The 11606-nt window shown below is 40.3% G+C and overlaps 1 protein-coding gene and 1 long non-coding RNA gene across 2 annotated transcripts in view; both read left to right on the plus strand.

The window, feature by feature from the left end:
- The window catches only part of PARD3B (par-3 family cell polarity regulator beta), a 588698-nt gene that overhangs the window by 546564 nt on the left and 30528 nt on the right, over window positions 1-11606 (plus strand). The gene's annotated exons all lie outside the window — the stretch shown is intronic.
- LOC111820921 (uncharacterized) overlaps window positions 2231-11606 on the plus strand; it is an 18088-nt gene continuing 8712 nt past the window's right edge. Inside the window, exon 1 of the long non-coding RNA XR_002824422.1 lies at window positions 2231-2255. This is a non-coding gene — a long non-coding RNA (uncharacterized LOC111820921). The remainder of the gene's footprint in view (window positions 2256-11606) is intronic.

An 11606-nucleotide genomic window follows, 5' to 3' on the forward strand; every position in this document is an offset into this window, starting at 1 on the left:
GCTTACAGAACAAAATAGTTTCTCATTAAACCATTAGTACACATGTTGCCCTATGACAATGGTTAACAACCTCACAACACATCAACGCTATCCTTACTCAACCTTGGGTTCCCTATCACCAGCTTTCCCATCCCCTTCTGCCTTCTAGCCCTTGTCCGTGGACTGCTGTGCCTCATTAGTCCCATTTGGTTTTATGGGGCTGTCCACTCCCTGGCTGAACGGTGAACCTCGGAAGTGACTTCACCACTGAGCTAAAAGGGTGTTTGGGGGCCATACTCTCAGGGTTTCTCCAGTCTCCTTTAGGCCAGTAAATCTGGTCTTTTTTTTTTCGTATTTTTGTTTGCCAACATTTTATTTGTTTCTTTTGTTGAAGAAAACAAGTTGATGCCATAAGAATAATTTGTAACTTAGGGAAAAACAGAGAAAACAGGGTTTTTCTGTGGAACTTGGGTTTGAAGATGAAGAGCTCTAGCTTATTTATTAATGATGTGAAGTACCACTGAATTACAATTAATGGGAAGATGTTCTCAATTAAAGAGACTTTCTTCTCTGTATGAGAAACATTCAAATTCTAGAACAGAATCACTATACTGTCCAATAGAAATACAATGTGAACCAAATATGTAATTTAAAATTTTTAGTAGTCTCATTTTAAAAAGTAAATTAATTTTATAAGATATTTTATGTAACCCAATATATATAAAATATTATTTTAGTATGTATTCAAAACAAATACTAATGAGCTATTTTACATTCTTTTCTTCGTACTTCACATCTTCAAAATCTGGTGTGTATTTTACAGCTACAGCACATCTCCGTTTGGACTACCCACATTTCAAGTGTTCAATAGCCACATGCGGCTAGTGGCTACCATATTGGACAGCACTGGAATCCCTTCAAACATACTCCTGATTATGGCTGATGCCTCAGCTTGAAGCTTTCCAGACATTATAGTCCTCGGCACTCAGCTGCTAACCAAAAGGTCAGCTGTTTGAACCTACCAGCCGTTCCATGGGAGAAAGATGTGGTCATCTGCTTCTATAAAGATTACAGCCTTGGAAACCCTATGAGGCAGTTCTACTCTGTCCTGTAGGTTCGCTATGAGTCAGAATCAACTCGATGGCACACATTAACCACAGAGTCCTGAGTGGCACCAACAGTGAAGCGCTTGATTACTAGCGGAAAGGTTGGCAGTTCTAACCTACCCAGAGGCACCCCAGAAGTCAGGCTGGCAATCTGCTTCCATAAATGATTACAGCCTTGTAAACCCTGTGGAGCAGTTCTACACTGCACACATGGGATCGCCATGAGTCAGAATCGACTTGATGGCAACTAACAGCAACAGAGTCCCAGGTAGTGGGAAGCTCCTCTGATTTTAGGATAGCTCCTGTGGCAGAAAACTTTTGCTATGTTAAACCCCAAACTACCACTAGATAAGCACAAGGGCCCCTTGCCTCACAGATTTTACAGGTTAGGGCGAGAGAAAGACATATAAATAGCCCATTTGCTGGCAACAGATAAATCCATCCGCCTTACCTTTTCCATCTCTGGGGAGATGTTCCCTAACTTAGATGACAGCTATTGTGCAGTGATGTAACCTCAAAATGGTTTGAACTAGACAACAACCAGGTCCAATTTCATCCCAGATCTGCCCTTGTGTTGCCGGGAAGGAAGACAAAACCAGTGACCTAGCTCAGATTTAAAAGGCTTCTACCTTAGACAGAAGAATGGAGGAGTCTCGACTTCAGATGTGGAGTTTGTATAGTTCCTCTATTCATAAGGTTTTCAATTGCCTCATATGCATGTGAAAGCTGGACAATGAATAAAGAAGACCGAAGAAGAATTCATGCTTTTGAATTATGGTGTTGGCGAAGAATATTGAATATATCATGGACTGCCAGAAGAACAAACAAATCTGTCTTGGAAGAAGTACAGCCAGAATGCTCGTTAGAAGCGAGGATAGTGAGACTTAGTCTCACGTACTTTGGACACGTTATCAGGAAGGACCAGTCCCTGAAGAAGGACATCATACTTGTTAAAGTAGAGAGTCAGCAAAAAAGAGGAAGACCCTCAACAAGATGGATTGACATGGTGGCTGCAACAATGAGCTCAAGCATAACGATTTTGAGGATGGCCCAGGACTGGGCAGTGTTTCATTCTGTTGTACATAGGGTTGCTATGAGTCAGAACTGACTCGACAGCACCTAACAACAACATAGTTCCTCTATATAAAGGTGTGTCAGCAACTAACTCAGGTACATGTGTAACTAATTACAATAGTAATTTAATACCAATGTGATTTTCATTTAACTACAGATTCTTCCTTCCTTACTAACAGGTATGCCTCTGGCTAGGGATAGGGAAGGGCAATGTCTTAGACCAGAACCTTCTCTTTCCTTGGGCTATACTCTTATCCTCAGTAAACTGATCATCCTCTCAAGATGTCATATCTCTAGTAGTTTGTGTAACCACAGACTTGGTCCTTCCTCCATTATCTCCAGTTTTTAATTACAAGCCTTTCTTGACTACTGTTGCTGCTCTTTTGTGCCCAGGACAGCTCAGTATAGAACACCATTATCCACCAAGTTACTCAAGTCAGAAATCTGAGGGTCCTTCTTGAGGCTTCCACCTCCGTTGGCCATACACCCACACTCTTTCCTAGGAAGATCTAAGGGGATGGGTAACGATGGTTCTCATGTCTGTGCACTGCATTGCCCCCACTGAGCATCAGGTCCTTCTCATTGTCAGATCCAAAAATTCGTTAAACACCTCTTTTGATCCATTATGTTTTCCTTTTGCCATGCTGCCCTGATCTGGACTAGGCTCAGTTGGGGTTCTACAGTGACACTAGAGAATATTGTCCTGTGCTCCCAATTTGCATTGCCCTTTACAAATGCATTGCAAAATAGAACTTTCTACTTGACTCTCTTCTGGCTACAGCTATCCCACGTTCCCAATTGTCCAAAGACCCCAACCTTAGCTGTATGACCCCAAGACTATTGCTCTAACTGGCCATGGTGCCATTTCTCCGTGTGCCTGGCTTTTTCTGGGTTAAGCCCTATGTGTTATTCAGGACTCAGCACAGATATCCCACTGGTCAGCAGCCATCTCAGAGCTCCCCAAGCAGACCCCTCCCACAGTAAGGATCCTGGTGTACTAGAACTGACTTTTACTTGTTTGTTTCCTCTGTGAGATCTTGAAGCAGGCACTATACTTTATTTCCATTCCCAGCATAATTCCTGAAGCACTGGGTGCTCAATAAATATGTATTGAATGAATGATTGAATCCAAGTGGCTCCACTCTTAGCTGTATGACTTCAAGATGACACCCTTAGACTGGCAGACCTCCCAAGCCATATGATTTGTTTGATCTTTTGGTCAGCACAGACATCCCTTTTGTTACCTCCTCCCTCTGATCTGCTCTGATTCTTAGATTTCAGCGATCCCACTGGTTTCTCCTGATCCTCCATTCTCACCATTGGGGGAATTTGTCCTGTTCCTATTCTGTCAGGAAGTACCTCCTAGCCAAGTACTTCTAGATGAAGGACTTTCCTAGTGCATAACAGGTCAGTGTTTCCTCCATCTAGTCTTCTCTGCCTCAAAAGTGTCCTAAGGGCACAAGATAGAGTTTCCTGTACAGAAACTACAGTCAGCCCAGCCTGGCTGCCACTACACCAGCAGAAAAAGCTTTTTGGCAGTTGTACTTTTTAAAATCTCTTTCCCACCCTAATATTTATTACGGACCCCTGGTGATGATCTCTAGTCATCTTGACTATATAGTCCAAAGAATTTTGCTTGAAATCAACATCGAGTTTATCCCCTAGTGTTTTTATAACTTGTTTTGGCCCATTTGTAAAATTTTCACTATTATTTACTCGCCTCCAGTATCTTGACACAGCCCCCATTGTCTGTAGTTTCTCAATGATAACTGTGTTTGCTTCCAGGGACACATCTTCTAGTTCTTTCAGTACCCTGGCAAGTAATTTGTAAGTACCAGCACTGGAATGCTTTTAAAGCATTCTGGATCACATATTTTCTCTCTCCCTCCCACTGTCCTTTTCTTTCCTGCCTCTCTTTGGCCCTTCTTGATGGAGATGTAGGGTGAGTCATTCAGTGTCTTTGTGCATCTTTCCTCATTTATAAAGAGGGGAGGGTGGGGCTAAGTGATCTCGGCATTTCTTTCCAGCTCCAAAGTTGTATGTTTCTGCCCTTCTTTAATGGAAGCAAAATAGGAGTTCAGGTTGCTCTGACTTTTCTGTGGTGCTGCTATCATGTCAAAGCATCTCCTCCCAGCAGTAGCCTACCCTTTCTTGTTCTTCTTTAAAGTAGCATTAACAATTAAATAAACAATATTTTTTAATGTCATTATCTTATGCTTCACAAGCACCCTTACCTCCTTTTGAGTTTTGCTTTTCCAACTATCTTCATACCTCTTTTACTACCTTCTTTGTTAACCATAGTGCCCACTGATCTACTCTTAAACTCTCTCAGCTCACCCCTGTAGGAACATTTAACCCTCACCCAAGACTTAAGGAATTAGAACAAGTATTCTGAATCTTCCTAACCTCTCACATCAGCCATCTTTTGTCCATCCAGGTGGTCCTATTCTTGCATAATGAGACATTGGGTTATGAGATTTGTAAAAAACTTTTGGCAATAGAATAACATATATGCCCTTTGGTTGTGATTTTTCCCTTACTCCGGTTTAATAGCAAAATTTGTAATTATGTCATTATGGTCTTTTATTTGCTTTTGCAAAATTGTTCCTCAAAAAAAGATTAAAGCGAATCTCTTTCACTCAGTAATATCAAAACCTTTAAAGGAAGGGAAATCCATAAAACCCATTGCTGTCAAGTCGATTCCAACTCATGGCAATACTGTAAGACAGAGTAGAACTGCCCCCATAGGGTTTCCAAGGCTATAAATCTTTACGGAAGCAGACTGCCACATCTTTCTCCCGAAGAGTAGCTGGTGGGTTCGAACTGATGACCTTTCATTTAGCAGCTGAGTGCTTAACCACTGTGCCACCAGGGCTCCATTAAAGGAGGGGAAAGCACTATTAAATATAGGAATGCAGGCATGTCACTGGCAGTATTTCTCCACCTTCCCCTTTTCTTAGACCATCTGGGATGACATCTACTAGATGACCTAGAAAGCTAATGAGGTTTCAAACAGACGTGACTCCTGCTTCTAAGAGATTATAGGATTCTTTGTGGGACAAGTCAGAAAAAGTAATGATGGAGTCTATAGTAATAGGATAAAAATTTGTATGAAGTTTATAAAAGAATCATAAGGAGACCCTTAAGTAGCTTTCTTGGAGCCCTGGCCTATGATAGGCAGGTGGGCATGGACATATTCTTTAAAACAAAGTCTGTCATGATTTTTCAAGCCCCAGAATGATGCGTATCAGATATCAGAAGGAGTATTGATCCTTGTAGCCTGACATTTGACAAATTGCAAGTTGTGTCCTTGCTCATACCCTTTAATTCAGGGACTGGAAGTGTTGTTTGTAGTTTTGTCTTTGTAGGTGGATCCATGTTGATACTTGTTGTCAGAGTGGGATCCAAATATTAGTAGTGACACGAAAAGTCTCAGGGTAAAGTTTCTCAGATATATCTATAAATGCATAGATAGACACATGCATTTAAGTAATCAAAGTTAGCCTTTCATAGTGATATATCCTTGTCTCTTTTTCTACATACATGTGTATTTTTTTTTTTAACTTTAAAAGGCATTGGCTTACAGACATTATCAATAAAAAGACTATTTTTATTTTCTAAGTTTAAAAATAGTAACATATGAGAAACTCATTAGAAAATACCTAAACCATTAATTGGACAAAATGATAACATTCAAAGTAACCTATTGCATTGTACATTTACATTCTATGTGAAATGGAACTCTATTTTGATCGAGACTGTCACAGATAATTTATGCATATAAAATACATCTAGGGACAACTTTCAAATGGAGTTGTCACTTTTTATTTAGCAGGCAGAACACTCTATATTGTTGTCAAACCCTCTTTACAAAATCACTAACCCAGTGATATACAGTCATAGAGAAGAAGGAATCGTCACTCAGCCTACTTGGAACAAAAATGAGCAAAGTTGGTCTCTGGCAGCATTCAGTGCATTTGAAGGCTCTTTTGTTTAGCTGGGCTTCCCTGTAGCCAGCAAGGCTTTTATAGTGTTGAAATTAGATTTCTTTCTCATATGCTGGTTTTTGAAAAGTGTAAATAGTTGAGTGCATATTGTTATTCTCTGAAGGTAACACAGGTTATATACACTATATACGTTTGAGTTGTCTGCTCAATTCACAAAGTCATGGAAAGTTAAGAAGAAAAACTAAATTTTCCCTGAATTCATAAATACACACACATACTTTCTTTAGTGCCTTTCAGAGTAGTCCTAGTTTTCTCAAAATTAGAGCCAGGATATTCACTTTTTCAAGAATTAGTAAAAATAATATAAGTTAATTTTTGTCCATTGTTAAAACAGTGAAGGTTTCATTTGTGGGTGCATTTTAGAGGACATCATAATGATTTTCTCAAAGAAAAATTTATCTTATAAAATGGAGGGATGAAAAGATATTATTTTGATTTCTGTGTGTTTGTCCCTCTCGAGACTTTCCCTGTTAAGCTTCCAAGGAATAGTAATTCTCTGTTCTTAAAGCTTAAGCTTAATTTCCAGAAGTAGAAGCCAAGTAGGGTAAAACAAGACACCCAGAAACGGTGCTCACAGCTCTCAGATTCTGTAGAATACCATTTAAAACTAGGATAGTCATCCACCTGGGGTATTTATAGTCACCCAGGTAAATATGGGGAAGGCCAGCCTAGATGTCCCTTCCAGGCCCAGGATTCTGTGATTCTTAGAAGGGAAAAGGGAGAAGGGAGACAAATGAGAGTATAGGAAATTGTGTACAGGAAAAGGAAGGGGCAGAAGTGAATAGAGAGAAGGGTAGTCCCTTGTATAACAGACTAATGGGAACCGAAGGCCAAGAAAAAGAAAGGAAAGAAAGGAGGAGAGGGAGAAGAGAAGAAAAGAGGGGAGTGGAGAGGAAAAGGAGAGTGGAGAAAGTGAATGACCAAAACTCAGAGTTGAGATGGCACATTTGAGCCAGAAGCTTGGCAGTTTGACACATGCCAGCAACTCCTTGAGAAGCTCAGGAAAGAGAGTTCTGTGTTAGAAGTTTGGAGGCTCTCCTATTATCATCTCGCATGATAGTTTTAACTAACAGACCTCTAAAAACTCTCCTTTTCCATTAATAGAAAGGGAACTTCTTTCATAAATTTAGCGTATTACCCATTGTAATAATGCTGTCTTTCAAATCACAGGTTAATTTTTCATGGATCAGTTATAAAAAATACAAACAAACTTAAAATTCTACTTATAACTCAGACGACCAGCAAGCTAATGAGATTCTGTGTTATGGTAGCTGTCACGTCTTGTCTCAGCCTTGTTGTGTCTAAATGTTAGCTATCTTATTAAGCTCCATTAGAGGATTATACAATACCGAATTGTTTATACACTACTGGTTTTCCACTGCCTGGCAGTAGGGCACATTTCACTCATTAATGCTGGCAATATCTCATGTCGTTGGAATGAACTAAAACAAAAAAATCAGCAGAAAGGTGTCGTACTAACTGAAATGCTTCTTTCCCATATATTTCCCAATAGATGGCTAATTATATATAGACCCTGGGTGGTACAAACTGTTAATACACTTGGATGCTAACCAAAAGTTTGGGGTTCAAGCCTACCCAGAGCACCTCAGAAGAAAGCCATGGTGAACTACTTCCAAAAAATTGGCCATTGAAAACCCTCTGGAGCACAGTTCTACTCTGACACACATGGGGTTGCCATGAGTTAGAATTGATGGCAACTGGCTTATATATAATTTATTTATTTATTTTACTTTGCAATTCAGCCTCTGATCTTATCAGTAGGAATATATCGTTTCCTTTGCTAAATTTAAAAGACCTACCCCACCATCAAATTATACTTTGGTCTCCATGAGTCAGAATGACTTGACAGCAACTAACAACAATAACAACAAACTTAATCTTCAGCCTCACCTGTATTCCCCCATGGAAAGCTTCCTTGATATATTTCATTTAAAGTAACTAATATTTGTAGCCCACCTTACGGGTTAGAAGCACTTTCACATACAGGTTCCCATTTCATCTTCACCGTAACCCGTGATAAGGAAGATAAGGAAGCTGAATTTGATAAAAGAGAAGCTATCTTTCTCCCAAATACCCAGTTAATAAATAACAGGTTTCTACCCTAGTCTGGAGCCCTGGTGGCAAAGTGGTTAAGAGCTCAGGCTGCTAACCAAGAGGTCAGCAGTTCATATCCACCAGCTGCTCCTTGGAAACCCTATGGGGCAGTTCTACTCTGTCCTATAAGGTCACTATGAGTTGGAATTGACTCGACAGCACATAACACATGCACAACACAACCCTAGTCTAGTTAGTTCTTCTAGCTCCAACCTGTATACTTACTTTTTTATGTTTTTGTTGTTTAACGTTACACTTTTCTTTTCTAAATTTCCTATAATGAGAATTTCATATTAAACTCAATGACCAAATGGTTAAAAGAAAAAATAAATAAAATCACCAATAATCACAATCCAGAGTTGACCACAATTAACATTGTAGAGTATTTCCCTCTAGTCTTTTTTCTATGTATATCACCATCTAAAATACGTAATCTGTGTCCCTGGGTGGTGCAAATGGTTAAGCACTGGGCTACTAACTAAAAGGTTGACAGTTTGAACCCAATCAGAAGTGCCTCAGAAGAAAGGCCTGGTGATCTGCTTCCAAAAGGTCACAGCCATGAAAACTCTATGCATCACAGTTTTTGTTTTTTTTTTTTTTTTTTGCTTTAACAAATCAAAATTTATTCTCTCACAGAATAGGAGACTAGAACCCCTAATTCAGGGCACCAGCTCCAGGGGAAGGCTTTCTGTCTCTGTTGGCTCTGGAGGAAGGTCCTTGTCATCAATCTTCCCCTGGGTCTAGGAGCTTCTCAGTGCAGGGACCCCGAGTCCAAAGGATGTGCTCCACTCCTGGCTTTCCTTGCTTGGTGGTAATGAGGCCCCTCTCCTCTCTGCTCGATTCTGTCTTTCATATCTCAAAAGAGATTAACTCAAGATACAACCTCATCCTGTAGATTGAGTCCTGCCTCATTAATATAAGTGCCTCTAATCCTGCCTCATTAACATCATAGAGGTTTGGATTTACAACACATAGGATAATCACATCAGATCACAAAATGGTGAACAACGACACGATACTAAGAATCATGAATTAGCCAAGTTGGGGCACATTTCTGGGGGACACATTCACTCCATAACAACTAGCCAGTCATTCAAATTCCTTCCACTTCACTCTTTATAATAGCCTCTCTTATATCTTTTGAGGTCTAGTTCAGTAAGTAATTCTCTTTTTCCTATATACTTCATGTCTCCCTCTGCACTTCCTCTTTACCCAAAAATGTCTTCAGGTTTCTCTTATTTTGCCCTTCACTAGCCCTCTTAGCTTCTCCTCTTTCATTGCTAACTTTTTCTGAAGAGTAGTTTATATCCACTGCCCTGATTTCCTCTCTAAAGATTCTTCTTAACCCCCTGAAATTTGCATTTCCCCCTCCCTACTCTTTTGAACTATCCTAATCCAGTAACACAATGGCCTATTTATTTTTAGTTGTTATTATCCAAGATTTCTCGGAAACATTTTTTTTCCCATACAAAAATTTATATGTACTTGCTATGTGACTGTAATTCCACTCCCCATACTGTGACAGCACGCTCCTCCTTTCTACCCCTGATTTCCCATGTCCGTTCAACCAGCTCCTAACCCTCTCTGCCTTCCCATCTCACCTCCGGACAGAAGCTGCCCATTTAGTCTCTTGTATCTACTTGAGCTAAGAGGCCCACTCCTGACAGGTATCACTTTATGTCCCACAGTCCAGTCCAATCCCTGTCTGAAGAGTTGGCCTCAGAAATTGTTTTAGTTCTGGGCTGATAGAGAAGCCAGGGGCCATGCTTTCCAGGATTCCTCCAGTCTCAGTCAGACCATTAAATCTGGTCTTCTTTCTAGAATTTGAGTTCTGCACACCACCTTTCTCCTGCTCCATCCAGGACTCTCTGTTGTGTTCCCTGGCAGGGCAGTCATTGGTGGTAGCCAGGCACCATCTAGTTTTTCTGGTCTCAGGCTGATGAAGTCTCTGGTTAATGTGGCCCTTTCTGTCTCTTGGGCTAATACTTTCCCTGTGTCTTTGGTGTTCTTCATTCTCCTTTACTCCAGGTGGTTGGGACCAATTGATGCATCTTAGATGGCCGCTTGCAAGCTCTTAAGACCCCAGACGCCACTCACCAAAGTAGGATGCAGAACATTTTCTTAATAAGCTTTATTATGCCAGTTGACCTAGATGTCCCCTGAAAGCATGGTCTCCAGACCCCTAACCCTGCTACTCTGCCCCTGAAAGTGTTTGATTGTATTCAGGAAACTCCTTAGCTTTGGTTTAGTCCAGTCGTGCTGACTTCCCCTGCAGTGTGTGCTGTCCTTCCCTTCACCCAAGACAATTCTTATCTACTATCCAGTTAGTAAATAACCCTCCCCCTCCCTCCCCACCCTCGTAACCATCAAAAAAGGTTTTCTTCTGTGTTTAAACCTTTTCTTGAGTTCTTATAATAGTGGTCTTATACAATATTTGCCCTTCTGTGACTGACTAAATTCACTCAGCTTAATGACCTCCAGATTCCTCCATGTTATAAGATGTTTCATGGCCTTATTGTTGCGCAGTACTCCATTTGTGGATATACCATATTTTGTTTATCCATTCGTCCATTGATGGGCACCTAGGTTGTTTCCATCCTTTTGCTATTGTGAACAGTGCTGCAATGAACATGAGTGTGCATATATCCATTCGTGTGACGGCTCTTATTTCCCCAGATATATTCCAAGGAGTAGGATAGCCGGATCGTATGGTACTTCTATTTCTAGCTTTTTAAGGGAGCGCCAAATCGATTTCCAAAGTGGTTGTACCATTTTACATTGCCACCAACAGTGTATAAGTGTTCCAGTCTCTCCACAACCTCTCCAACATATATTATTTTGTGTTTTTGGATTAATGCTAGCCTTATTGGGGTGAGATGATATGTCATTGTAGTTTTGATCTGCATTTCTCTAATGGCTAATGATCGTGAGCATTTCTTCATGTGTCTGTTAGCCACCTGAATATCTTCTTTGGCGAAGTGCCTGTTCATATCCTTTGCCCATTTTTTAATTGGGTTATTGGTCTTTTTGCTGTTGAGGACTTGCAGCAACTTGTAGATTTTAGAGATTAGACACTGATCGGATTTGTCATAGCCAAAAAGTTTTTCCCAGTCTGTGGGTTGTCTTTTTACTGCTCTGGTAAAATCTTTTGATGAGCATAAGTGTTTGATTTTTAGGAGCTCGCATTTATCTGCTCTCTCTTCTGGTGCTTGTGCATTGTTACTTATAGTTCTTATTGTGTTTATGCCATGTATTAGGGCTCCTAGCATTGTCCCTATTTTTTCTTCCATTATCTTTATCGTTTTTGATTTTATATTTAAGTCTT

This window comes from Trichechus manatus, unplaced genomic scaffold (assembly GCF_000243295.1).
Source record: "Trichechus manatus latirostris isolate Lorelei unplaced genomic scaffold, TriManLat1.0 scaffold00056, whole genome shotgun sequence".
Taxonomy (NCBI): domain Eukaryota; kingdom Metazoa; phylum Chordata; class Mammalia; order Sirenia; family Trichechidae; genus Trichechus; species Trichechus manatus.